Source organism: Sceloporus occidentalis, unplaced genomic scaffold, assembly GCF_023333645.1.
Source record: "Sceloporus occidentalis isolate IW3139 unplaced genomic scaffold, rSceOcc1.0.p SCAF_109, whole genome shotgun sequence".
Taxonomy (NCBI): domain Eukaryota; kingdom Metazoa; phylum Chordata; class Lepidosauria; order Squamata; family Phrynosomatidae; genus Sceloporus; species Sceloporus occidentalis.
This window is the reverse complement of record NW_028317089.1, coordinates 1,961,061-1,988,787: the sequence shown is the minus strand read 5'-3', so window position 1 is coordinate 1,988,787 and position 27,727 is coordinate 1,961,061.

Genomic DNA, 27,727 nt, shown 5'->3' with positions numbered 1-27,727 from the left:
TTCAGCCATATCTGGCGTCCCATGTAGCTTCCACAGCAAGCCTCCAATACCATTCCGTTTAACTAGGATGTTATGCTGGATGCTGAAGGAATTATTTCCTAAAGGTTTTGAGCGTTTTTAAAATTTTACATTTTTTGGCAAAATCTTAAGGTCCGGGGTCTAAGTTTTTTCATATTTTCAGCCATATCTGGTGTCCCATGTAGCTTCCACAGCAGGCCTCCAATACCATTCCGTTTAACTAGGATGTTATGCTGGATGCTGAAGGAATTATTTCCTAAAGGTTTTGAGCGTTTTTAAAATTTTACATTTTTTGGCAAAATCTTAAGGTCCGCGGTCTAAGTTTTTTCATATTTTCAGCCATATCTGGTGTCCCATGTAGCTTCCACAGCAGGCCTCCAATACCATTCCTTTTAACTAGGATGTTATGCTGGATGCTAAAGGAATTATTTCCTAAAGGTTTTGAGTGTTTTTAAAAATTTAAATTTTTTGGCAAAATCTTAAGGTCCGGGGTCTAAGTTTTTTCATATTTTCAGCCATATCTGGTGTCCCATGTTGCTTCCACAGCAGGCCTCCAATACCATTCCTTTTAACTAGGATGTTATGCTGGATGCTAAAGGAATTATTTCCTAAAGGTTTTGAGCGTTTTTTAAAAAAATATATTTTTTGGCAAAATCATCAGGTCCGCGGTCTAAGTTTTTTCATATTTTCAGCCATATCTGGTGTCCCATGTAGCTTCCACAGCAGGCCTCCAATACCATTCCGTTTAACTAAGATGTAATGGTGGATGCTAAAGGAATTATTTCCTAAAGGTTTTGAGTATTTTTGTAAAAAAATATTTTTTGGCAAAATCTTAAGGTCCGGGGTCTAAATTTTTTCACATTTTCAGCCATATCTGGCGTCCCATGTAGCTTCCACACCAAGCCTCCAATACCATTCCGTTTAACTAGGATGTTATGCTGGATGCTGAAGGAATTATTTCCTAAAGGTTTTGAGCGTTTTTAAAATTTTACATTTTTTGGCAAAATCTTAAGGTCCGGGGTCTAAGTTTTTTCATATTTTCAGCCATATATGGTGTCTCATGTAGCTTCCACAGCAGGCCTCCAATACCATTCCGTTTAACTAAGATGTAATGGTGGATGCTAAAGGAATTATTTCCTAAAGGTTTTGAGTATTTTTGTAAAAAAATATTTTTTGGCAAAATCTTAAGGTCCGGGGTCTAAATTTTTTCACATTTTCAGCCATATCTGGCGTCCAATGTAGCTTCCACACCAAGCCTCCAATACCATTCCGTTTAACTAGGATGTTATGCTGGATGCTGAAGGAATTATTTCCTAAAGGTTTTGAGCGTTTTTAAAATTTTACATTTTTTGGCAAAATCTTAAGGTCCGCGGTCTAAGTTTTTTCATATTTTCAGCCATATCTGGTGTCCCATGTAGCTTCCACAGCAGGCCTCCAATACCATTCCGTTTAACTAAGATGTAATGGTGGATGCTAAAGGAATTATTTCCTAAAGGTTTTGAGCGTTTTTAAAATTTTACATTTTTTGGCAAAATCTTAAGGTCCGCGGTCTAAGTTTTTTCATATTTTCAGCCATATATGGTGTCTCATGTAGCTTCCACAGCAGGCCTCCAATACCATTCCGTTTAAATAGTATGTTATGCTCGATGCTGAAGGAATTATTTCCTAAAGGTTTTGAGTGTTTTTAAAATTTTTAATTTTTTGGCAAAATCTTAAGGTCCGCGGTCTAAGTTTTTTCATATTTTCAGCCATATCTGGCGTCCCATGTAGCTTCCACAGCAAGCCTCCAATACCATTCCGTTTAACTAGGATGTTATGCTGGATGCTGAAGGAATTATTTCCTAAAGGTTTTGAGCGTTTTTAAAATTTTACATTTTTTGGCAAAATCTTAAGGTCCGGGGTCTAAGTTTTTTCATATTTTCAGCCATATCTGGTGTCCCATGTAGCTTCCACAGCAGGCCTCCAATACCATTCCGTTTAACTAGGATGTTATGCTGGATGCTGAAGGAATTATTTCCTAAAGGTTTTGAGCGTTTTTAAAATTTTACATTTTTTGGCAAAATCTTAAGGTCCGGGGTCTAAGTTTTTTCATATTTTCAGCCATATATGGTGTCTCATGTAGCTTCCACAGCAGGCCTCCAATACCATTCCGTTTGAATAGTATGTTATGCTGGATGCTGAAGGAATTATTTCCTAAAGGTTTTGAGTATTTTTGTAAAAAAATATTTTTTGGCGAAATCTTAAGGTCCGGGGTCTAAGTTTTTTCATATTTTCAGCCATATCTGGTGTCCCATGTAGCTTCCACAGCAGGCCTCCAATACCATTCCTTTTAACTAGGATGTTATGCTGGATGCTAAAGGAATTATTTCCTAAAGGTTTTGAGTGTTTTTAAAAATTTAAATTTTTTGGCAAAATCTTAAGGTCCGGGGTCTAAGTTTTTTCATATTTTCAGCCATATCTGGTGTCCCATGTTGCTTCCACAGCAGGCCTCCAATACCATTCCTTTTAACTAGGATGTTATGCTGGATGCTAAAGGAATTATTTCCTAAAGGTTTTGAGCGTTTTTTAAAAAAATATATTTTTTGGCAAAATCATCAGGTCCGCGGTCTAAGTTTTTTCATATTTTCAGCCATATCTGGTGTCCCATGTAGCTTCCACAGCAGGCCTCCAATACCATTCCGTTTAACTAAGATGTAATGGTGGATGCTAAAGGAATTATTTCCTAAAGGTTTTGAGTATTTTTGTAAAAAAATATTTTTTGGCAAAATCTTAAGGTCCGGGGTCTAAATTTTTTCACATTTTCAGCCATATCTGGCGTCCCATGTAGCTTCCACACCAAGCCTCCAATACCATTCCGTTTAACTAGGATGTTATGCTGGATGCTGAAGGAATTATTTCCTAAAGGTTTTGAGCGTTTTTAAAATTTTACATTTTTTGGCAAAATCTTAAGGTCCGGGGTCTAAGTTTTTTCATATTTTCAGCCATATATGGTGTCTCATGTAGCTTCCACAGCAGGCCTCCAATACCATTCCGTTTAACTAAGATGTAATGGTGGATGCTGAAGGAATTATTTCCTAAAGGTTTTGAGTATTTTTGTAAAAAAATATTTTTTGGCAAAATCTTAAGGTCCGGGGTCTAAATTTTTTCACATTTTCAGCCATATCTGGCGTCCCATGTAGCTTCCACACCAAGCCTCCAATACCATTCCGTTTAACTAGGATGTTATGCTGGATGCTGAAGGAATTATTTCCTAAAGGTTTTGAGCGTTTTTAAAATTTTACATTTTTTGGCAAAATCTTAAGGTCCGGGGTCTAAGTTTTTTCATATTTTCAGCCATATCTGGTGTCCCATGTAGCTTCCACAGCAGGCCTCCAATACCATTCCGTTTAACTAAGATGTAATGGTGGATGCTAAAGGAATTATTTCCTAAAGGTTTTGAGTATTTTTGTAAAAAAATATTTTTTGGCAAAATCTTAAGGTCCGGGGTCTAAATTTTTTCACATTTTCAGCCATATCTGGCGTCACATGTAGCTTCCACACCAAGCCTCCAATACCATTCCGTTTAACTAGGATGTTATGCTGGATGCTGAAGGAATTATTTCCTAAAGGTTTTGAGCGTTTTTAAAATTTTACATTTTTTGGCAAAATCTTAAGGTCCGGGGTCTAAGTTTTTTCATATTTTCAGCCATATATGGTGTCTCATGTAGCTTCCACAGCAGGCCTCCAATACCATTCCGTTTAAATAGTATGTTATGCTGGATGCTGAAGGAATTATTTCCTAAAGGTTTTGAGCGTTTTTAAAATTTTACATTTTTTGGCAAAATCTTAAGGTCCGCGGTCTAAGTTTTTTCCTATTTTCAGCCATATCTGGTGTCCCATGTAGATTCCACAGCAGGCCTCCAATACCATTCCGTTTAACTAAGATGTAATGGTGGATGCTAAAGGAATTATTTCCTAAAGGTTTTGAGCGTTTTTAAAATTTTACATTTTTTGGCAAAATCTTAACGTCCGCGGTCTAAGTTTTTTCATATTTTCAGCCATATATGGTGTCTCATGTAGCTTCCACAGCAGGCCTCCAATACCATTCCGTTTAAATAGTATGTTATGCTGGATGCTGAAGGAATTATTTCCTAAAGGTTTTGAGTGTTTTTAAAATTTTACATTTTTTGGCAAAATCTTAACGTCCGCGGTCTAAGTTTTTTCATATTTTCAGCCATATATGGTGTCTCATGTAGCTTCCACAGCAGGCCTCCAATACCATTCCGTTTAAATAGTATGTTATGCTGGATGCTGAAGGAATTATTTCCTAAAGGTTTTGAGTATTTTTGTAAAAAAAATATTTTTTGGCGAAATCTTAACGTCCGCGGTCTAAGTTTTTTCATATTTTCAGCCATATCTGGTGTCCCATGTAGCTTCCACAGCAGGCCTCCAATACCATTCCTTTTAACTAGGATGTTATGCTGGATGCTAAAGGAATTATTTCCTAAAGGGTTTGAGTGTTTTTAAAAATTTAAATTTTTTGGCAAAATCTTAAGGTCCGGGGTCTAAGTTTTTTCATATTTTCAGCCATATCTGGTGTCCCATGTTGCTTCCACAGCAGGCCTCCAATACCATTCCTTTTAACTAGGATGTTATGCTGGATGCTAAAGGAATTATTTCCTAAAGGTTTTGAGCGTTTTTTAAAAAAATATATTTTTTGGCAAAATCTTCAGGTCCGCGGTCTAAGTTTTTTCATATTTTCAGCCATATCTGGTGTCCCATGTAGCTTCCACAGCAGGCCTCCAATACCATTCCGTTTAACTAAGATGTAATGGTGGATGCTAAAGGAAATATTTCCTAAAGGTTTTGAGTATTTTTGTAAAAAAATATTTTTTGGCAAAATCTTAAGGTCCGGGGTCTAAATTTTTTCACATTTTCAGCCATATCTGGCGTCCCATGTAGCTTCCACACCAAGCCTCCAATACCATTCCGTTTAACTAGGATGTTATGCTGGATGCTGAAGGAATTATTTCCTAAAGGTTTTGAGCGTTTTTAAAATTTTACATTTTTTGGCAAAATCTTAAGGTCCGGGGTCTAAGTTTTTTCATATTTTCAGCCATATATGGTGTCTCATGTAGCTTCCACAGCAGGCCTCCAATACCATTCCGTTTAAATAGTATGTTATTCTGGATGCTGAAGGAATTATTTCCTAAAGGTTTTGAGCGTTTTTAAAATTTTACATTTTTTGGCAAAATCTTAAGGTCCGGGGTCTAAGTTTTTTCATATTTTCAGCCATATATGGTGTCTCATGTAGCTTCCACAGCAGGCCTCCAATACCATTCCGTTTAAATAGTATGTTATGCTGGATGCTGAAGGAATTATTTCCTAAAGGTTTTGAGTATTTTTGTAAAAAAATATTTTTTGGCGAAATCTTAAGGTCCGGGGTCTAAGTTTTTTCATATTTTCAGCCATATCTGGTGTCCCATGTAGCTTCCACAGCAGGCCTCCAATACCATTCCTTTTAACTAGGATGTTATGCTGGATGCTAAAGGAATTATTTCCTAAAGGTTTTGAGTGTTTTTAAAAATTTAAATTTTTTGGCAAAATCTTAAGGTCCGGGGTCTAAGTTTTTTCATATTTTCAGCCATATCTGGTGTCCCATGTTGCTTCCACAGCAGGCCTCCAATACCATTCCTTTTAACTAGGATGTTATGCTGGATGCTAAAGGAATTATTTCCTAAAGGTTTTGAGCGTTTTTTAAAAAAATATATTTTTTGGCAAAATTTTATAGTCCGCGGTCTATGTTTTTTCATATTTTCAGCCATATCTGGTGTCCCATGTAGCTTCCACAGCAGGCCTCCAATACCATTCCGTTTAACTAAGATGTAATGGTGGATGCTAAAGGAATTATTTCCTAAAGGTTTTGAGTATTTTTGTAAAAAAATATTTTTTGGCAAAATCTTAAGGTCCGGGGTCTAAATTTTTTCACATTTTCAGCCATATCTGGCGTCCCATGTAGCTTCCACACCAAGCCTCCAATACCATTCCGTTTAACTAGGATGTTATGCTGGATGCTGAAGGAATTATTTCCTAAAGGTTTTGAGCGTTTTTAAAATTTTACATTTTTTGGCAAAATCTTAAGGTCCGGGGTCTAAGTTTTTTCATATTTTCAGCCATATATGGTGTCTCATGTAGCTTCCACAGCAGGCCTCCAATACCATTCCGTTTAACTAAGATGTAATGGTGGATGCTAAAGGAATTATTTCCTAAAGGTTTTGAGTATTTTTGTAAAAAAATATTTTTTGGCAAAATCTTAAGGTCCGGGGTCTAAGTTTTTTCATATTTTCAGCCATATCTGGTGTCCCATGTAGCTTCCACAGCAGGCCTCCAATACCATTCCTTTTAACTAGGATGTTATGCTGGATGCTAAAGGAATTATTTCCTAAAGGTTTTGAGTGTTTTTAAAAATTTAAATTTTTTGGCAAAATCTTAAGGTCCGGGGTCTAAGTTTTTTCATATTTTCAGCCATATCTGGTGTCCCATGTTGCTTCCACAGCAGGCCTCCAATACCATTCCTTTTAACTAGGATGTTATGCTGGATGCTAAAGGAATTATTTCCTAAAGGTTTTGAGTGTTTTTAAAAATTTAAATTTTTTGGCAAAATCTTAAGGTCCGGGGTCTAAGTTTTTTCATATTTTCAGCCATATCTGGTGTCCCATGTTGCTTCCACAGCAGGCCTCCAATACCATTCCTTTTAACTAGGATGTTATGCTGGATGCTAAAGGAATTATTTCCTAAAGGTTTTGAGCGTTTTTTAAAAAAATATATTTTTTGGCAAAATTTTAAGGTCCGCGGTCTATGTTTTTTCATATTTTCAGCCATATCTGGTGTCCCATGTAGCTTCCACAGCAGGCCTCCAATACCATTCCGTTTAACTAAGATGTAATGGTGGATGCTAAAGGAATTATTTCCTAAAGGTTTTGAGTATTTTTGTAAAAAAATATTTTTTGGCAAAATCTTAAGGTCCGGGGTCTAAATTTTTTCACATTTTCAGCCATATCTGGCGTCCCATGTAGCTTCCACACCAAGCCTCCAATACCATTCCGTTTAACTAGGATGTTATGCTGGATGCTGAAGGAATTATTTCCTAAAGGTTTTGAGCGTTTTTAAAATTTTACATTTTTTGGCAAAATCTTAAGGTCCGCGGTCTAAGTTTTTTCATATTTTCAGCCATATATGGTGTCTCATGTAGCTTCCACAGCAGGCCTCCAATACCATTCCGTTTAAATAGTATGTTATGCTGGATGCTGAAGGAATTATTTCCTAAAGGTTTTGAGTGTTTTTAAAATTTTAAATTTTTTGGCAAAATCTTAAGGTCCGCGGTCTAAGTTTTTTCATATTTTCAGCCATATCTGGCGTCCCATGTAGCTTCCACAGCAAGCCTCCAATACCATTCTGTTTAACTAGGATGTTATGCTGGATGCTGAAGGAATTATTTCCTAAAGGTTTTGAGCGTTTTTAAAATTTTACATTTTTTGGCAAAATCTTAAGGTCCGGGGTCTAAGTTTTTTCATATTTTCAGCCATATCTGGTGTCCCATGTAGCTTCCACAGCAGGCCTCCAATACCATTCCGTTTAACTAGGATGTTATGCTGGATGCTGAAGGAATTATTTCCTAAAGGTTTTGAGCGTTTTTAAAATTTTACATTTTTTGGCAAAATCTTAAGGTCCGGGGTCTAAGTTTTTTCATATTTTCAGCCATATATGGTGTCTCATGTAGCTTCCACAGCAGGCCTCCAATACCATTCCGTTTGAATAGTATGTTATGCTGGATGCTGAAGGAATTATTTCCTAAAGGTTTTGAGTATTTTTGTAAAAAAATATTTTTTGGCAAAATCTTAAGGTCCGGGGTCTAAGTTTTTTCATATTTTCAGCCATATCTGGTGTCCCATGTAGCTTCCACAGCAGGCCTCCAATACCATTCCTTTTAACTAGGATGTTATGCTGGATGCTAAAGGAATTATTTCCTAAAGGTTTTGAGTGTTTTTAAAAATTTAAATTTTTTGGCAAAATCTTAAGGTCCGGGGTCTAAGTTTTTTCATATTTTCAGCCATATCTGGTGTCCCATGTTGCTTCCACAGCAGGCCTCCAATACCATTCCGTTTAAATAGTATGTTATGCTCGATGCTGAAGGAATTATTTCCTAAAGGTTTTGAGTGTTTTTAAAATTTTTAATTTTTTGGCAAAATCTTAAGGTCCGCGGTCTAAGTTTTTTCATATTTTCAGCCATATCTGGCGTCCCATGTAGCTTCCACAGCAAGCCTCCAATACCATTCCGTTTAACTAGGATGTTATGCTGGATGCTGAAGGAATTATTTCCTAAAGGTTTTGAGCGTTTTTAAAATTTTAAATTTTTTGGCAAAATCTTAAGGTCCGCGGTCTAAGTTTTTTCATATTTTCAGCCATATCTGGCGTCCCATGTAGCTTCCACAGCAAGCCTCCAATACCATTCTGTTTAACTAGGATGTTATGCTGGATGCTGAAGGAATTATTTCCTAAAGGTTTTGAGCGTTTTTAAAATTTTACATTTTTTGGCAAAATCTTAAGGTCCGGGGTCTAAGTTTTTTCATATTTTCAGCCATATCTGGTGTCCCATGTAGCTTCCACAGCAGGCCTCCAATACCATTCCGTTTAACTAGGATGTTATGCTGGATGCTGAAGGAATTATTTCCTAAAGGTTTTGAGCGTTTTTAAAATTTTACATTTTTTGGCAAAATCTTAAGGTCCGGGGTCTAAGTTTTTTCATATTTTCAGCCATATATGGTGTCTCATGTAGCTTCCACAGCAGGCCTCCAATACCATTCCGTTTGAATAGTATGTTATGCTGGATGCTGAAGGAATTATTTCCTAAAGGTTTTGAGTATTTTTGTAAAAAAATATTTTTTGGCAAAATCTTAAGGTCCGGGGTCTAAGTTTTTTCATATTTTCAGCCATATCTGGTGTCCCATGTAGCTTCCACAGCAGGCCTCCAATACCATTCCGTTTAACTAGGATGTTATGCTGGATGCTGAAGGAATTATTTCCTAAAGGTTTTGAGCGTTTTTAAAATTTTACATTTTTTGGCAAAATCTTAAGGTCCGGGGTCTAAGTTTTTTCATATTTTCAGCCATATCTGGTGTCCCATGTAGCTTCCACAGCAGGCCTCCAATACCATTCCGTTTAACTAGGATGTTATGCTGGATGCTGAAGGAATTATTTCCTAAAGGTTTTGAGCGTTTTTAAAAATTTAAATTTTTTGGCAAAATCTTAAGGTCCGGGGTCTAAGTTTTTTCATATTTTCAGCCATATCTGGTGTCCCATGTTGCTTCCACAGCAGGCCTCCAATACCATTCCTTTTAACTAGGATGTTATGCTGGATGCTAAAGGAATTATTTCCTAAAGGTTTTGAGCGTTTTTAAAATTTTACATTTTTTGGCAAAATCTTAAGGTCCGCGGTCTAAGTTTTTTCATATTTTCAGCCATATATGGTGTCTCATGTAGCTTCCACAGCAGGCCTCCAATACCATTCCGTTTAAATAGTATGTTATGCTCGATGCTGAAGGAATTATTTCCTAAAGGTTTTGAGTGTTTTTAAAATTTTTAATTTTTTGGCAAAATCTTAAGGTCCGCGGTCTAAGTTTTTTCATATTTTCAGCCATATCTGGCGTCCCATGTAGCTTCCACAGCAAGCCTCCAATACCATTCCGTTTAACTAGGATGTTATGCTGGATGCTGAAGGAATTATTTCCTAAAGGTTTTGAGCGTTTTTAAAATTTTACATTTTTTGGCAAAATCTTAAGGTCCGGGGTCTAAGTTTTTTCATATTTTCAGCCATATCTGGTGTCCCATGTAGCTTCCACAGCAGGCCTCCAATACCATTCCGTTTAACTAGGATGTTATGCTGGATGCTGAAGGAATTATTTCCTAAAGGTTTTGAGCGTTTTTAAAATTTTACATTTTTTGGCAAAATCTTAAGGTCCGGGGTCTAAGTTTTTTCATATTTTCAGCCATATATGGTGTCTCATGTAGCTTCCACAGCAGGCCTCCAATACCATTCCGTTTGAATAGTATGTTATGCTGGATGCTGAAGGAATTATTTCCTAAAGGTTTTGAGTATTTTTGTAAAAAAATATTTTTTGGCGAAATCTTAAGGTCCGGGGTCTAAGTTTTTTCATATTTTCAGCCATATCTGGTGTCCCATGTAGCTTCCACAGCAGGCCTCCAATACCATTCCTTTTAACTAGGATGTTATGCTGGATGCTAAAGGAATTATTTCCTAAAGGTTTTGAGTGTTTTTAAAAATTAAAATTTTTTGGCAAAATCTTAAGGTCCGGGGTCTAAGTTTTTTCATATTTTCAGCCATATCTGGTGTCCCATGTTGCTTCCACAGCAGGCCTCCAATACCATTCCTTTTAACTAGGATGTTATGCTGGATGCTAAAGGAATTATTTCCTAAAGGTTTTGAGCGTTTTTTAAAAAAATATATTTTTTGGCAAAATCATCAGGTCCGCGGTCTAAGTTTTTTCATATTTTCAGCCATATCTGGTGTCCCATGTAGCTTCCACAGCAGGCCTCCAATACCATTCCGTTTAACTAAGATGTAATGGTGGATGCTAAAGGAATTATTTCCTAAAGGTTTTGAGTATTTTTGTAAAAAAATATTTTTTGGCAAAATCTTAAGGTCCGGGGTCTAAATTTTTTCACATTTTCAGCCATATCTGGCGTCCCATGTAGCTTCCACACCAAGCCTCCAATACCATTCCGTTTAACTAGGATGTTATGCTGGATGCTGAAGGAATTATTTCCTAAAGGTTTTGAGCGTTTTTAAAATTTTACATTTTTTGGCAAAATCTTAAGGTCCGGGGTCTAAGTTTTTTCATATTTTCAGCCATATATGGTGTCTCATGTAGCTTCCACAGCAGGCCTCCAATACCATTCCGTTTAACTAAGATGTAATGGTGGATGCTGAAGGAATTATTTCCTAAAGGTTTTGAGTATTTTTGTAAAAAAATATTTTTTGGCAAAATCTTAAGGTCCGGGGTCTAAATTTTTTCACATTTTCAGCCATATCTGGCGTCCCATGTAGCTTCCACACCAAGCCTCCAATACCATTCCGTTTAACTAGGATGTTATGCTGGATGCTGAAGGAATTATTTCCTAAAGGTTTTGAGCGTTTTTAAAATTTTACATTTTTTGGCAAAATCTTAAGGTCCGGGGTCTAAGTTTTTTCATATTTTCAGCCATATCTGGTGTCCCATGTAGCTTCCACAGCAGGCCTCCAATACCATTCCGTTTAACTAAGATGTAATGGTGGATGCTAAAGGAATTATTTCCTAAAGGTTTTGAGTATTTTTGTAAAAAAATATTTTTTGGCAAAATCTTAAGGTCCGGGGTCTAAATTTTTTCACATTTTCAGCCATATCTGGCGTCACATGTAGCTTCCACACCAAGCCTCCAATACCATTCCGTTTAACTAGGATGTTATGCTGGATGCTGAAGGAATTATTTCCTAAAGGTTTTGAGCGTTTTTAAAATTTTACATTTTTTGGCAAAATCTTAAGGTCCGGGGTCTAAGTTTTTTCATATTTTCAGCCATATATGGTGTCTCATGTAGCTTCCACAGCAGGCCTCCAATACCATTCCGTTTAAATAGTATGTTATGCTGGATGCTGAAGGAATTATTTCCTAAAGGTTTTGAGCGTTTTTAAAATTTTACATTTTTTGGCAAAATCTTAAGGTCCGCGGTCTAAGTTTTTTCCTATTTTCAGCCATATCTGGTGTCCCATGTAGATTCCACAGCAGGCCTCCAATACCATTCCGTTTAACTAAGATGTAATGGTGGATGCTAAAGGAATTATTTCCTAAAGGTTTTGAGCGTTTTTAAAATTTTACATTTTTTGGCAAAATCTTAACGTCCGCGGTCTAAGTTTTTTCATATTTTCAGCCATATATGGTGTCTCATGTAGCTTCCACAGCAGGCCTCCAATACCATTCCGTTTAAATAGTATGTTATGCTGGATGCTGAAGGAATTATTTCCTAAAGGTTTTGAGTGTTTTTAAAATTTTACATTTTTTGGCAAAATCTTAACGTCCGCGGTCTAAGTTTTTTCATATTTTCAGCCATATATGGTGTCTCATGTAGCTTCCACAGCAGGCCTCCAATACCATTCCGTTTAAATAGTATGTTATGCTGGATGCTGAAGGAATTATTTCCTAAAGGTTTTGAGTATTTTTGTAAAAAAAATATTTTTTGGCGAAATCTTAACGTCCGCGGTCTAAGTTTTTTCATATTTTCAGCCATATCTGGTGTCCCATGTAGCTTCCACAGCAGGCCTCCAATACCATTCCTTTTAACTAGGATGTTATGCTGGATGCTAAAGGAATTATTTCCTAAAGGGTTTGAGTGTTTTTAAAAATTTAAATTTTTTGGCAAAATCTTAAGGTCCGGGGTCTAAGTTTTTTCATATTTTCAGCCATATCTGGTGTCCCATGTTGCTTCCACAGCAGGCCTCCAATACCATTCCTTTTAACTAGGATGTTATGCTGGATGCTAAAGGAATTATTTCCTAAAGGTTTTGAGCGTTTTTTAAAAAAATATATTTTTTGGCAAAATCTTCAGGTCCGCGGTCTAAGTTTTTTCATATTTTCAGCCATATCTGGTGTCCCATGTAGCTTCCACAGCAGGCCTCCAATACCATTCCGTTTAACTAAGATGTAATGGTGGATGCTAAAGGAAATATTTCCTAAAGGTTTTGAGTATTTTTGTAAAAAAATATTTTTTGGCAAAATCTTAAGGTCCGGGGTCTAAATTTTTTCACATTTTCAGCCATATCTGGCGTCCCATGTAGCTTCCACACCAAGCCTCCAATACCATTCCGTTTAACTAGGATGTTATGCTGGATGCTGAAGGAATTATTTCCTAAAGGTTTTGAGCGTTTTTAAAATTTTACATTTTTTGGCAAAATCTTAAGGTCCGGGGTCTAAGTTTTTTCATATTTTCAGCCATATATGGTGTCTCATGTAGCTTCCACAGCAGGCCTCCAATACCATTCCGTTTAAATAGTATGTTATTCTGGATGCTGAAGGAATTATTTCCTAAAGGTTTTGAGCGTTTTTAAAATTTTACATTTTTTGGCAAAATCTTAAGGTCCGGGGTCTAAGTTTTTTCATATTTTCAGCCATATATGGTGTCTCATGTAGCTTCCACAGCAGGCCTCCAATACCATTCCGTTTAAATAGTATGTTATGCTGGATGCTGAAGGAATTATTTCCTAAAGGTTTTGAGTATTTTTGTAAAAAAATATTTTTTGGCGAAATCTTAAGGTCCGGGGTCTAAGTTTTTTCATATTTTCAGCCATATCTGGTGTCCCATGTAGCTTCCACAGCAGGCCTCCAATACCATTCCTTTTAACTAGGATGTTATGCTGGATGCTAAAGGAATTATTTCCTAAAGGTTTTGAGTGTTTTTAAAAATTTAAATTTTTTGGCAAAATCTTAAGGTCCGGGGTCTAAGTTTTTTCATATTTTCAGCCATATCTGGTGTCCCATGTTGCTTCCACAGCAGGCCTCCAATACCATTCCTTTTAACTAGGATGTTATGCTGGATGCTAAAGGAATTATTTCCTAAAGGTTTTGAGCGTTTTTTAAAAAAATATATTTTTTGGCAAAATTTTATAGTCCGCGGTCTATGTTTTTTCATATTTTCAGCCATATCTGGTGTCCCATGTAGCTTCCACAGCAGGCCTCCAATACCATTCCGTTTAACTAAGATGTAATGGTGGATGCTAAAGGAATTATTTCCTAAAGGTTTTGAGTATTTTTGTAAAAAAATATTTTTTGGCAAAATCTTAAGGTCCGGGGTCTAAATTTTTTCACATTTTCAGCCATATCTGGCGTCCCATGTAGCTTCCACACCAAGCCTCCAATACCATTCCGTTTAACTAGGATGTTATGCTGGATGCTGAAGGAATTATTTCCTAAAGGTTTTGAGCGTTTTTAAAATTTTACATTTTTTGGCAAAATCTTAAGGTCCGGGGTCTAAGTTTTTTCATATTTTCAGCCATATATGGTGTCTCATGTAGCTTCCACAGCAGGCCTCCAATACCATTCCGTTTAACTAAGATGTAATGGTGGATGCTAAAGGAATTATTTCCTAAAGGTTTTGAGTATTTTTGTAAAAAAATATTTTTTGGCAAAATCTTAAGGTCCGGGGTCTAAGTTTTTTCATATTTTCAGCCATATCTGGTGTCCCATGTAGCTTCCACAGCAGGCCTCCAATACCATTCCTTTTAACTAGGATGTTATGCTGGATGCTAAAGGAATTATTTCCTAAAGGTTTTGAGTGTTTTTAAAAATTTAAATTTTTTGGCAAAATCTTAAGGTCCGGGGTCTAAGTTTTTTCATATTTTCAGCCATATCTGGTGTCCCATGTTGCTTCCACAGCAGGCCTCCAATACCATTCCTTTTAACTAGGATGTTATGCTGGATGCTAAAGGAATTATTTCCTAAAGGTTTTGAGTGTTTTTAAAAATTTAAATTTTTTGGCAAAATCTTAAGGTCCGGGGTCTAAGTTTTTTCATATTTTCAGCCATATCTGGTGTCCCATGTTGCTTCCACAGCAGGCCTCCAATACCATTCCTTTTAACTAGGATGTTATGCTGGATGCTAAAGGAATTATTTCCTAAAGGTTTTGAGCGTTTTTTAAAAAAATATATTTTTTGGCAAAATTTTAAGGTCCGCGGTCTATGTTTTTTCATATTTTCAGCCATATCTGGTGTCCCATGTAGCTTCCACAGCAGGCCTCCAATACCATTCCGTTTAACTAAGATGTAATGGTGGATGCTAAAGGAATTATTTCCTAAAGGTTTTGAGTATTTTTGTAAAAAAATATTTTTTGGCAAAATCTTAAGGTCCGGGGTCTAAATTTTTTCACATTTTCAGCCATATCTGGCGTCCCATGTAGCTTCCACACCAAGCCTCCAATACCATTCCGTTTAACTAGGATGTTATGCTGGATGCTGAAAGAATTATTTCCTAAAGGTTTTGAGCGTTTTTAAAATTTTACATTTTTTGGCAAAATCTTAAGGTCCGGGGTCTAAGTTTTTTCATATTTTCAGCCATATATGGTGTCTCATGTAGCTTCCACAGCAGGCCTCCAATACCATTCCGTTTAACTAAGATGTAATGGTGGATGCTAAAGGAATTATTTCCTAAAGGTTTTGAGTATTTTTGTAAAAAAATATTTTTTGGCAAAATCTTAAGGTCCGGGGTCTAAATTTTTTCACATTTTCAGCCATATCTGGCGTCCCATGTAGCTTCCACACCAAGCCTCCAATACCATTCCGTTTAACTAGGATGTTATGCTGGATGCTGAAGGAATTATTTCCTAAAGGTTTTGAGCGTTTTTAAAATTTTACATTTTTTGGCAAAATCTTAAGGTCCGCGGTCTAAGTTTTTTCATATTTTCAGCCATATATGGTGTCTCATGTAGCTTCCACAGCAGGCCTCCAATACCATTCCGTTTAAATAGTATGTTATGCTGGATGCTGAAGGAATTATTTCCTAAAGGTTTTGAGTGTTTTTAAAATTTTAAATTTTTTGGCAAAATCTTAAGGTCCGCGGTCTAAGTTTTTTCATATTTTCAGCCATATCTGGCGTCCCATGTAGCTTCCACAGCAAGCCTCCAATACCATTCTGTTTAACTAGGATGTTATGCTGGATGCTGAAGGAATTATTTCCTAAAGGTTTTGAGCGTTTTTAAAATTTTACATTTTTTGGCAAAATCTTAAGGTCCGGGGTCTAAGTTTTTTCATATTTTCAGCCATATCTGGTGTCCCATGTAGCTTCCACAGCAGGCCTCCAATACCATTCCGTTTAACTAGGATGTTATGCTGGATGCTGAAGGAATTATTTCCTAAAGGTTTTGAGCGTTTTTAAAATTTTACATTTTTTGGCAAAATCTTAAGGTCCGGGGTCTAAGTTTTTTCATATTTTCAGCCATATATGGTGTCTCATGTAGCTTCCACAGCAGGCCTCCAATACCATTCCGTTTGAATAGTATGTTATGCTGGATGCTGAAGGAATTATTTCCTAAAGGTTTTGAGTATTTTTGTAAAAAAATATTTTTTGGCAAAATCTTAAGGTCCGGGGTCTAAGTTTTTTCATATTTTCAGCCATATCTGGTGTCCCATGTAGCTTCCACAGCAGGCCTCCAATACCATTCCTTTTAACTAGGATGTTATGCTGGATGCTAAAGGAATTATTTCCTAAAGGTTTTGAGTGTTTTTAAAAATTTAAATTTTTTGGCAAAATCTTAAGGTCCGGGGTCTAAGTTTTTTCATATTTTCAGCCATATCTGGTGTCCCATGTTGCTTCCACAGCAGGCCTCCAATACCATTCCGTTTAAATAGTATGTTATGCTCGATGCTGAAGGAATTATTTCCTAAAGGTTTTGAGTGTTTTTAAAATTTTTAATTTTTTGGCAAAATCTTAAGGTCCGCGGTCTAAGTTTTTTCATATTTTCAGCCATATCTGGCGTCCCATGTAGCTTCCACAGCAAGCCTCCAATACCATTCCGTGTAACTAGGATGTTATGCTGGATGCTGAAGGAATTATTTCCTAAAGGTTTTGAGCGTTTTTAAAATTTTACATTTTTTGGCAAAATCTTAAGGTCCGGGGTCTAAGTTTTTTCATATTTTCAGCCATATCTGGTGTCCCATGTAGCTTCCACAGCAGGCCTCCAATACCATTCCGTTTAACTAGGATGTTATGCTGGATGCTGAAGGAATTATTTCCTAAAGGTTTTGAGCGTTTTTAAAAATTTAAATTTTTTGGCAAAATCTTAAGGTCCGGGGTCTAAGTTTTTTCATATTTTCAGCCATATCTGGTGTCCCATGTTGCTTCCACAGCAGGCCTCCAATACCATTCCTTTTAACTAGGATGTTATGCTGGATGCTAAAGGAATTATTTCCTAAAGGTTTTGAGCGTTTTTTAAAAAAATATATTTTTTGGCAAAATCATCAGGTCCGCGGTCTAAGTTTTTTCATATTTTCAGCCATATCTGGTGTCCCATGTAGCTTCCACAGCAGGCCTCCAATACCATTCCGTTTAACTAAGATGTAATGGTGGATGCTAAAGGAATTATTTCCTAAAGGTTTTGAGTATTTTTGTAAAAAAATATTTTTTGGCAAAATCTTAAGGTCCGGGGTCTAAATTTTTTCACATTTTCAGCCATATCTGGCGTCCCATGTAGCTTCCACACCAAGCCTCCAATACCATTCCGTTTAACTAGGATGTTATGCTGGATGCTGAAGGAATTATTTCCTAAAGGTTTTGAGCGTTTTTAAAATTTTACATTTTTTGGCAAAATCTTAAGGTCCGGGGTCTAAGTTTTTTCATATTTTCAGCCATATATGGTGTCTCATGTAGCTTCCACAGCAGGCCTCCAATACCATTCCGTTTAACTAAGATGTAATGGTGGATGCTGAAGGAATTATTTCCTAAAGGTTTTGAGTATTTTTGTAAAAAAATATTTTTTGGCAAAATCTTAAGGTCCGGGGTCTAAATTTTTTCACATTTTCAGCCATATCTGGCGTCCCATGTAGCTTCCACACCAAGCCTCCAATACCATTCCGTTTAACTAGGATGTTATGCTGGATGCTGAAGGAATTATTTCCTAAAGGTTTTGAGCGTTTTTAAAATTTTACATTTTTTGGCAAAATCTTAAGGTCCGGGGTCTAAGTTTTTTCATATTTTCAGCCATATATGGTGTCTCATGTAGCTTCCACAGCAGGCCTCCAATACCATTCCGTTTAAATAGTATGTTATGCTGGATGCTGAAGGAATTATTTCCTAAAGGTTTTGAGCGTTTTTAAAATTTTACATTTTTTGGCAAAATCTTAAGGTCCGCGGTCTAAGTTTTTTCCTATTTTCAGCCATATCTGGTGTCCCATGTAGCTTCCACAGCAGGCCTCCAATACCATTCCGTTTAACTAAGATGTAATGTTGGATGCTAAAGGAATTATTTCCTAAAGGTTTTGAGCGTTTTTAAAATTTTACATTTTTTGGCAAAATCTTAACGTCCGCGGTCTAAGTTTTTTCATATTTTCAGCCATATATGGTGTCTCATGTAGCTTCCACAGCAGGCCTCCAATACCATTCCGTTTAAATAGTATGTTATGCTGGATGCTGAAGGAATTATTTCCTAAAGGTTTTGAGTGTTTTTAAAATTTTTAATTTTTTGGCAAAATCTTAAGGTCCGCGGTCTAAGTTTTTTCATATTTTCAGCCATATCTGGCGTCCCATGTAGCTTCCACAGCAAGCCTCCAATACCATTCCGTTTAACTAGGATGTTATGCTGGATGCTGAAGGAATTATTTCCTAAAGGTTTTGAGCGTTTTTAAAATTTTACATTTTTTGGCAAAATCTTAAGGTCCGGGGTCTAAGTTTTTTCATATTTTCAGCCATATATGGTGTCTCATGTAGCTTCCACAGCAGGCCTCCAATACCATTCCGTTTAAATAGGATGTTATGCTGGATGCTGAAGGAATTATTTCCTAAAGGTTTTGAGCGTTTTTAAAATTTTACATTTTTTGGCAAAATCTTAAGGTCCGGGGTCTAAGTTTTTTCATATTTTCAGCCATATATGGTGTCTCATGTAGCTTCCACAGCAGGCCTCCAATACCATTCCGTTTAAATAGTATGTTATGCTGGATGCTGAAGGAATTATTTCCTAAAGGTTTTGAGTATTTTTGTAAAAAAATATTTTTTGGCGAAATCTTAAGGTCCGGGGTCTAAGTTTTTTCATATTTTCAGCCATATCTGGTGTCCCATGTAGCTTCCACAGCAGGCCTCCAATACCATTCCGTTTAACTAGGATGTTATGCTGGATGCTGAAGGAATTATTTCCTAAAGGTTTTGAGCGTTTTTAAAATTTTACATTTTTTGGCAAAATCTTAAGGTCCGGGGTCTAAGTTTTTTCATATTTTCAGCCATATATGGTGTCTCATGTAGCTTCCACAGCAGGCCTCCAATACCATTCCGTTTAAATAGTATGTTATGCTGGATGCTGAAGGAATTATTTCCTAAAGGTTTTGAGTATTTTTGTAAAAAAAATATTTTTTGGCGAAATCTTAAGGTCCGGGGTCTAAGTTTTTTCATATTTTCAGCCATATCTGGTGTCCCATGTAGCTTCCACAGCAGGCCTCCAATACCATTCCTTTTAACTAGGATGTTATGCTGGATGCTAAAGGAATTATTTCCTAAAGGGTTTGAGTGTTTTTAAAAATTTAAATTTTTTGGCAAAATCTTAAGGTCCGGGGTCTAAGTTTTTTCATATTTTCAGCCATATCTGGTGTCCCATGTTGCTTCCACAGCAGGCCTCCAATACCATTCCTTTTAACTAGGATGTTATGCTGGATGCTAAAGGAATTATTTCCTAAAGGTTTTGAGCGTTTTTTAAAAAAATATATTTTTTGGCAAAATCTTCAGGTCCGCGGTCTAAGTTTTTTCATATTTTCAGCCATATCTGGTGTCCCATGTAGCTTCCACAGCAGGCCTCCAATACCATTCCGTTTAACTAAGATGTAATGGTGGATGCTAAAGGAAATATTTCCTAAAGGTTTTGAGTATTTTTGTAAAAAAATATTTTTTGGCAAAATCTTAAGGTCCGGGGTCTAAATTTTTTCACATTTTCAGCCATATCTGGCGTCCCATGTAGCTTCCACACCAAGCCTCCAATACCATTCCGTTTAACTAGGATGTTATGCTGGATGCTGAAGGAATTATTTCCTAAAGGTTTTGAGCGTTTTTAAAATTTTACATTTTTTGGCAAAATCTTAAGGTCCGGGGTCTAAGTTTTTTCATATTTTCAGCCATATATGGTGTCTCATGTAGCTTCCACAGCAGGCCTCCAATACCATTCCGTTTAAATAGTATGTTATTCTGGATGCTGAAGGAATTATTTCCTAAAGGTTTTGAGCGTTTTTAAAATTTTACATTTTTTGGCAAAATCTTAAGGTCCGGGGTCTAAGTTTTTTCATATTTTCAGCCATATATGGTGTCTCATGTAGCTTCCACAGCAGGCCTCCAATACCATTCCGTTTAAATAGTATGTTATGCTGGATGCTGAAGGAATTATTTCCTAAAGGTTTTGAGTATTTTTGTAAAAAAATATTTTTTGGCGAAATCTTAAGGTCCGGGGTCTAAGTTTTTTCATATTTTCAGCCATATCTGGTGTCCCATGTAGCTTCCACAGCAGGCCTCCAATACCATTCCTTTTAACTAGGATGTTATGCTGGATGCTAAAGGAATTATTTCCTAAAGGTTTTGAGTGTTTTTAAAAATTTAAATTTTTTGGCAAAATCTTAAGGTCCGGGGTCTAAGTTTTTTCATATTTTCAGCCATATCTGGTGTCCCATGTTGCTTCCACAGCAGGCCTCCAATACCATTCCTTTTAACTAGGATGTTATGCTGGATGCTAAAGGAATTATTTCCTAAAGGTTTTGAGCGTTTTTTAAAAAAATATATTTTTTGGCAAAATTTTATAGTCCGCGGTCTATGTTTTTTCATATTTTCAGCCATATCTGGTGTCCCATGTAGCTTCCACAGCAGGCCTCCAATACCATTCCGTTTAACTAAGATGTAATGGTGGATGCTAAAGGAATTATTTCCTAAAGGTTTTGAGTATTTTTGTAAAAAAATATTTTTTGGCAAAATCTTAAGGTCCGGGGTCTAAATTTTTTCACATTTTCAGCCATATCTGGCGTCCCATGTAGCTTCCACACCAAGCCTCCAATACCATTCCGTTTAACTAGGATGTTATGCTGGATGCTGAAGGAATTATTTCCTAAAGGTTTTGAGCGTTTTTAAAATTTTACATTTTTTGGCAAAATCTTAAGGTCCGGGGTCTAAGTTTTTTCATATTTTCAGCCATATATGGTGTCTCATGTAGCTTCCACAGCAGGCCTCCAATACCATTCCGTTTAACTAAGATGTAATGGTGGATGCTAAAGGAATTATTTCCTAAAGGTTTTGAGTATTTTTGTAAAAAAATATTTTTTGGCAAAATCTTAAGGTCCGGGGTCTAAGTTTTTTCATATTTTCAGCCATATCTGGTGTCCCATGTAGCTTCCACAGCAGGCCTCCAATACCATTCCGTTTAACTAGGATGTTATGCTGGATGCTAAAGGAATTATTTCCTAAAGGTTTTGAGTGTTTTTAAAAATTTAAATTTTTTGGCAAAATCTTAAGGTCCGGGGTCTAAGTTTTTTCATATTTTCAGCCATATCTGGTGTCCCATGTTGCTTCCACAGCAGGCCTCCAATACCATTCCTTTTAACTAGGATGTTATGCTGGATGCTAAAGGAATTATTTCCTAAAGGTTTTGAGTGTTTTTAAAAATTTAAATTTTTTGGCAAAATCTTAAGGTCCGGGGTCTAAGTTTTTTCATATTTTCAGCCATATCTGGTGTCCCATGTTGCTTCCACAGCAGGCCTCCAATACCATTCCTTTTAACTAGGATGTTATGCTGGATGCTAAAGGAATTATTTCCTAAAGGTTTTGAGCGTTTTTTAAAAAAATATATTTTTTGGCAAAATTTTAAGGTCCGCGGTCTATGTTTTTTCATATTTTCAGCCATATCTGGTGTCCCATGTAGCTTCCACAGCAGGCCTCCAATACCATTCCGTTTAACTAAGATGTAATGGTGGATGCTAAAGGAATTATTTCCTAAAGGTTTTGAGTATTTTTGTAAAAAAATATTTTTTGGCAAAATCTTAAGGTCCGGGGTCTAAATTTTTTCACATTTTCAGCCATATCTGGCGTCCCATGTAGCTTCCACACCAAGCCTCCAATACCATTCCGTTTAACTAGGATGTTATGCTGGATGCTGAAAGAATTATTTCCTAAAGGTTTTGAGCGTTTTTAAAATTTTACATTTTTTGGCAAAATCTTAAGGTCCGGGGTCTAAGTTTTTTCATATTTTCAGCCATATATGGTGTCTCATGTAGCTTCCACAGCAGGCCTCCAATACCATTCCGTTTAACTAAGATGTAATGGTGGATGCTAAAGGAATTATTTCCTAAAGGTTTTGAGTATTTTTGTAAAAAAATATTTTTTGGCAAAATCTTAAGGTCCGGGGTCTAAATTTTTTCACATTTTCAGCCATATCTGGCGTCCCATGTAGCTTCCACACCAAGCCTCCAATACCATTCCGTTTAACTAGGATGTTATGCTGGATGCTGAAGGAATTATTTCCTAAAGGTTTTGAGCGTTTTTAAAATTTTACATTTTTTGGCAAAATCTTAAGGTCCGCGGTCTAAGTTTTTTCATATTTTCAGCCATATATGGTGTCTCATGTAGCTTCCACAGCAGGCCTCCAATACCATTCCGTTTAAATAGTATGTTATGCTGGATGCTGAAGGAATTATTTCCTAAAGGTTTTGAGTGTTTTTAAAATTTTAAATTTTTTGGCAAAATCTTAAGGTCCGCGGTCTAAGTTTTTTCATATTTTCAGCCATATCTGGCGTCCCATGTAGCTTCCACAGCAAGCCTCCAATACCATTCTGTTTAACTAGGATGTTATGCTGGATGCTGAAGGAATTATTTCCTAAAGGTTTTGAGCGTTTTTAAAATTTTACATTTTTTGGCAAAATCTTAAGGTCCGGGGTCTAAGTTTTTTCATATTTTCAGCCATATCTGGTGTCCCATGTAGCTTCCACAGCAGGCCTCCAATACCATTCCGTTTAACTAGGATGTTATGCTGGATGCTGAAGGAATTATTTCCTAAAGGTTTTGAGCGTTTTTAAAATTTTACATTTTTTGGCAAAATCTTAAGGTCCGGGGTCTAAGTTTTTTCATATTTTCAGCCATATATGGTGTCTCATGTAGCTTCCACAGCAGGCCTCCAATACCATTCCGTTTGAATAGTATGTTATGCTGGATGCTGAAGGAATTATTTCCTAAAGGTTTTGAGTATTTTTGTAAAAAAATATTTTTTGGCAAAATCTTAAGGTCCGGGGTCTAAGTTTTTTCATATTTTCAGCCATATCTGGTGTCCCATGTAGCTTCCACAGCAGGCCTCCAATACCATTCCTTTTAACTAGGATGTTATGCTGGATGCTAAAGGAATTATTTCCTAAAGGTTTTGAGTGTTTTTAAAAATTTAAATTTTTTGGCAAAATCTTAAGGTCCGGGGTCTAAGTTTTTTCATATTTTCAGCCATATCTGGTGTCCCATGTTGCTTCCACAGCAGGCCTCCAATACCATTCCTTTTAACTAGGATGTTATGCTGGATGCTAAAGGAATTATTTCCTAAAGGTTTTGAGCGTTTTTTAAAAAAATATATTTTTTGGCAAAATCATCAGGTCCGCGGTCTAAGTTTTTTCATATTTTCAGCCATATCTGGTGTCCCATGTAGCTTCCACAGCAGGCCTCCAATACCATTCCGTTTAACTAAGATGTAATGGTGGATGCTAAAGGAATTATTTCCTAAAGGTTTTGAGTATTTTTGTAAAAAAATATTTTTTGGCAAAATCTTAAGGTCCGGGGTCTAAATTTTTTCACATTTTCAGCCATATCTGGCGTCCCATGTAGCTTCCACACCAAGCCTCCAATACCATTCCGTTTAACTAGGATGTTATGCTGGATGCTGAAGGAATTATTTCCTAAAGGTTTTGAGCGTTTTTAAAATTTTACATTTTTTGGCAAAATCTTAAGGTCCGGGGTCTAAGTTTTTTCATATTTTCAGCCATATATGGTGTCTCATGTAGCTTCCACAGCAGGCCTCCAATACCATTCCGTTTAACTAAGATGTAATGGTGGATGCTAAAGGAATTATTTCCTAAAGGTTTTGAGTATTTTTGTAAAAAAATATTTTTTGGCAAAATCTTAAGGTCCGGGGTCTAAATTTTTTCACATTTTCAGCCATATCTGGCGTCCCATGTAGCTTCCACACCAAGCCTCCAATACCATTCCGTTTAACTAGGATGTTATGCTGGATGCTGAAGGAATTATTTCCTAAAGGTTTTGAGCGTTTTTAAAATTTTACATTTTTTGGCAAAATCTTAAGGTCCGCGGTCTAAGTTTTTTCATATTTTCAGCCATATCTGGTGTCCCATGTAGCTTCCACAGCAGGCCTCCAATACCATTCCGTTTAACTAAGATGTAATGGTGGATGCTAAAGGAATTATTTCCTAAAGGTTTTGAGCGTTTTTAAAATTTTACATTTTTTGGCAAAATCTTAAGGTCCGCGGTCTAAGTTTTTTCATATTTTCAGCCATATATGGTGTCTCATGTAGCTTCCACAGCAGGCCTCCAATACCATTCCGTTTAAATAGTATGTTATGCTCGATGCTGAAGGAATTATTTCCTAAAGGTTTTGAGTGTTTTTAAAATTTTTAATTTTTTGGCAAAATCTTAAGGTCCGCGGTCTAAGTTTTTTCATATTTTCAGCCATATCTGGCGTCCCATGTAGCTTCCACAGCAAGCCTCCAATACCATTCCGTTTAACTAGGATGTTATGCTGGATGCTGAAGGAATTATTTCCTAAAGGTTTTGAGCGTTTTTAAAATTTTACATTTTTTGGCAAAATCTTAAGGTCCGGGGTCTAAGTTTTTTCATATTTTCAGCCATATCTGGTGTCCCATGTAGCTTCCACAGCAGGCCTCCAATACCATTCCGTTTAACTAGGATGTTATGCTGGATGCTGAAGGAATTATTTCCTAAAGGTTTTGAGCGTTTTTAAAAATTTAAATTTTTTGGCAAAATCTTAAGGTCCGGGGTCTAAGTTTTTTCATATTTTCAGCCATATCTGGTGTCCCATGTTGCTTCCACAGCAGGCCTCCAATACCATTCCTTTTAACTAGGATGTTATGCTGGATGCTAAAGGAATTATTTCCTAAAGGTTTTGAGCGTTTTTTAAAAAAATATATTTTTTGGCAAAATCATCAGGTCCGCGGTCTAAGTTTTTTCATATTTTCAGCCATATCTGGTGTCCCATGTAGCTTCCACAGCAGGCCTCCAATACCATTCCGTTTAACTAAGATGTAATGGTGGATGCTAAAGGAATTATTTCCTAAAGGTTTTGAGTATTTTTGTAAAAAAATATTTTTTGGCAAAATCTTAAGGTCCGGGGTCTAAATTTTTTCACATTTTCAGCCATATCTGGCGTCCCATGTAGCTTCCACACCAAGCCTCCAATACCATTCCGTTTAACTAGGATGTTATGCTGGATGCTGAAGGAATTATTTCCTAAAGGTTTTGAGCGTTTTTAAAATTTTACATTTTTTGGCAAAATCTTAAGGTCCGGGGTCTAAGTTTTTTCATATTTTCAGCCATATATGGTGTCTCATGTAGCTTCCACAGCAGGCCTCCAATACCATTCCGTTTAACTAAGATGTAATGGTGGATGCTGAAGGAATTATTTCCTAAAGGTTTTGAGTATTTTTGTAAAAAAATATTTTTTGGCAAAATCTTAAGGTCCGGGGTCTAAATTTTTTCACATTTTCAGCCATATCTGGCGTCCCATGTAGCTTCCACACCAAGCCTCCAATACCATTCCGTTTAACTAGGATGTTATGCTGGATGCTGAAGGAATTATTTCCTAAAGGTTTTGAGCGTTTTTAAAATTTTACATTTTTTGGCAAAATCTTAAGGTCCGGGGTCTAAGTTTTTTCATATTTTCAGCCATATATGGTGTCTCATGTAGCTTCCACAGCAGGCCTCCAATACCATTCCGTTTAAATAGTATGTTATGCTGGATGCTGAAGGAATTATTTCCTAAAGGTTTTGAGCGTTTTTAAAATTTTACATTTTTTGGCAAAATCTTAAGGTCCGCGGTCTAAGTTTTTTCCTATTTTCAGCCATATCTGGTGTCCCATGTAGCTTCCACAGCAGGCCTCCAATACCATTCCGTTTAACTAAGATGTAATGTTGGATGCTAAAGGAATTATTTCCTAAAGGTTTTGAGCGTTTTTAAAATTTTACATTTTTTGGCAAAATCTTAACGTCCGCGGTCTAAGTTTTTTCATATTTTCAGCCATATATGGTGTCTCATGTAGCTTCCACAGCAGGCCTCCAATACCATTCCGTTTAAATAGTATGTTATGCTGGATGCTGAAGGAATTATTTCCTAAAGGTTTTGAGTGTTTTTAAAATTTTTAATTTTTTGGCAAAATCTTAAGGTCCGCGGTCTAAGTTTTTTCATATTTTCAGCCATATCTGGCGTCCCATGTAGCTTCCACAGCAAGCCTCCAATACCATTCCGTTTAACTAGGATGTTATGCTGGATGCTGAAGGAATTATTTCCTAAAGGTTTTGAGCGTTTTTAAAATTTTACATTTTTTGGCAAAATCTTAAGGTCCGGGGTCTAAGTTTTTTCATATTTTCAGCCATATATGGTGTCTCATGTAGCTTCCACAGCAGGCCTCCAATACCATTCCGTTTAACTAGGATGTTATGCTGGATGCTGAAGGAATTATTTCCTAAAGGTTTTGAGCGTTTTTAAAATTTTACATTTTTTGGCAAAATCTTAAGGTCCGGGGTCTAAGTTTTTTCATATTTTCAGCCATATATGGTGTCTCATGTAGCTTCCACAGCAGGCCTCCAATACCATTCCGTTTAAATAGTATGTTATGCTGGATGCTGAAGGAATTATTTCCTAAAGGTTTTGAGTATTTTTGTAAAAAAAATATTTTTTGGCGAAATCTTAAGGTCCGGGGTCTAAGTTTTTTCATATTTTCAGCCATATCTGGTGTCCCATGTAGCTTCCACAGCAGGCCTCCAATACCATTCCTTTTAACTAGGATGTTATGCTGGATGCTAAAGGAATTATTTCCTAAAGGGTTTGAGTGTTTTTAAAAATTTAAATTTTTTGGCAAAATCTTAAGGTCCGGGGTCTAAGTTTTTTCATATTTTCAGCCATATCTGGTGTCCCATGTTGCTTCCACAGCAGGCCTCCAATACCATTCCTTTTAACTAGGATGTTATGCTGGATGCTAAAGGAATTATTTCCTAAAGGTTTTGAGCGTTTTTTAAAAAAATATATTTTTTGGCAAAATCTTCAGGTCCGCGGTCTAAGTTTTTTCATATTTTCAGCCATATCTGGTGTCCCATGTAGCTTCCACAGCAGGCCTCCAATACCATTCCGTTTAACTAAGATGTAATGGTGGATGCTAAAGGAAATATTTCCTAAAGGTTTTGAGTATTTTTGTAAAAAAATATTTTTTGGCAAAATCTTAAGGTCCGGGGTCTAAATTTTTTCACATTTTCAGCCATATCTGGCGTCCCATGTAGCTTCCACACCAAGCCTCCAATACCATTCCGTTTAACTAGGATGTTATGCTGGATGCTGAAGGAATTATTTCCTAAAGGTTTTGAGCGTTTTTAAAATTTTACATTTTTTGGCAAAATCTTAAGGTCCGGGGTCTAAGTTTTTTCATATTTTCAGCCATATATGGTGTCTCATGTAGCTTCCACAGCAGGCCTCCAATACCATTCCGTTTAAATAGTATGTTATTCTGGATGCTGAAGGAATTATTTCCTAAAGGTTTTGAGCGTTTTTAAAATTTTACATTTTTTGGCAAAATCTTAAGGTCCGGGGTCTAAGTTTTTTCATATTTTCAGCCATATATGGTGTCTCATGTAGCTTCCACAGCAGGCCTCCAATACCATTCCGTTTAAATAGTATGTTATG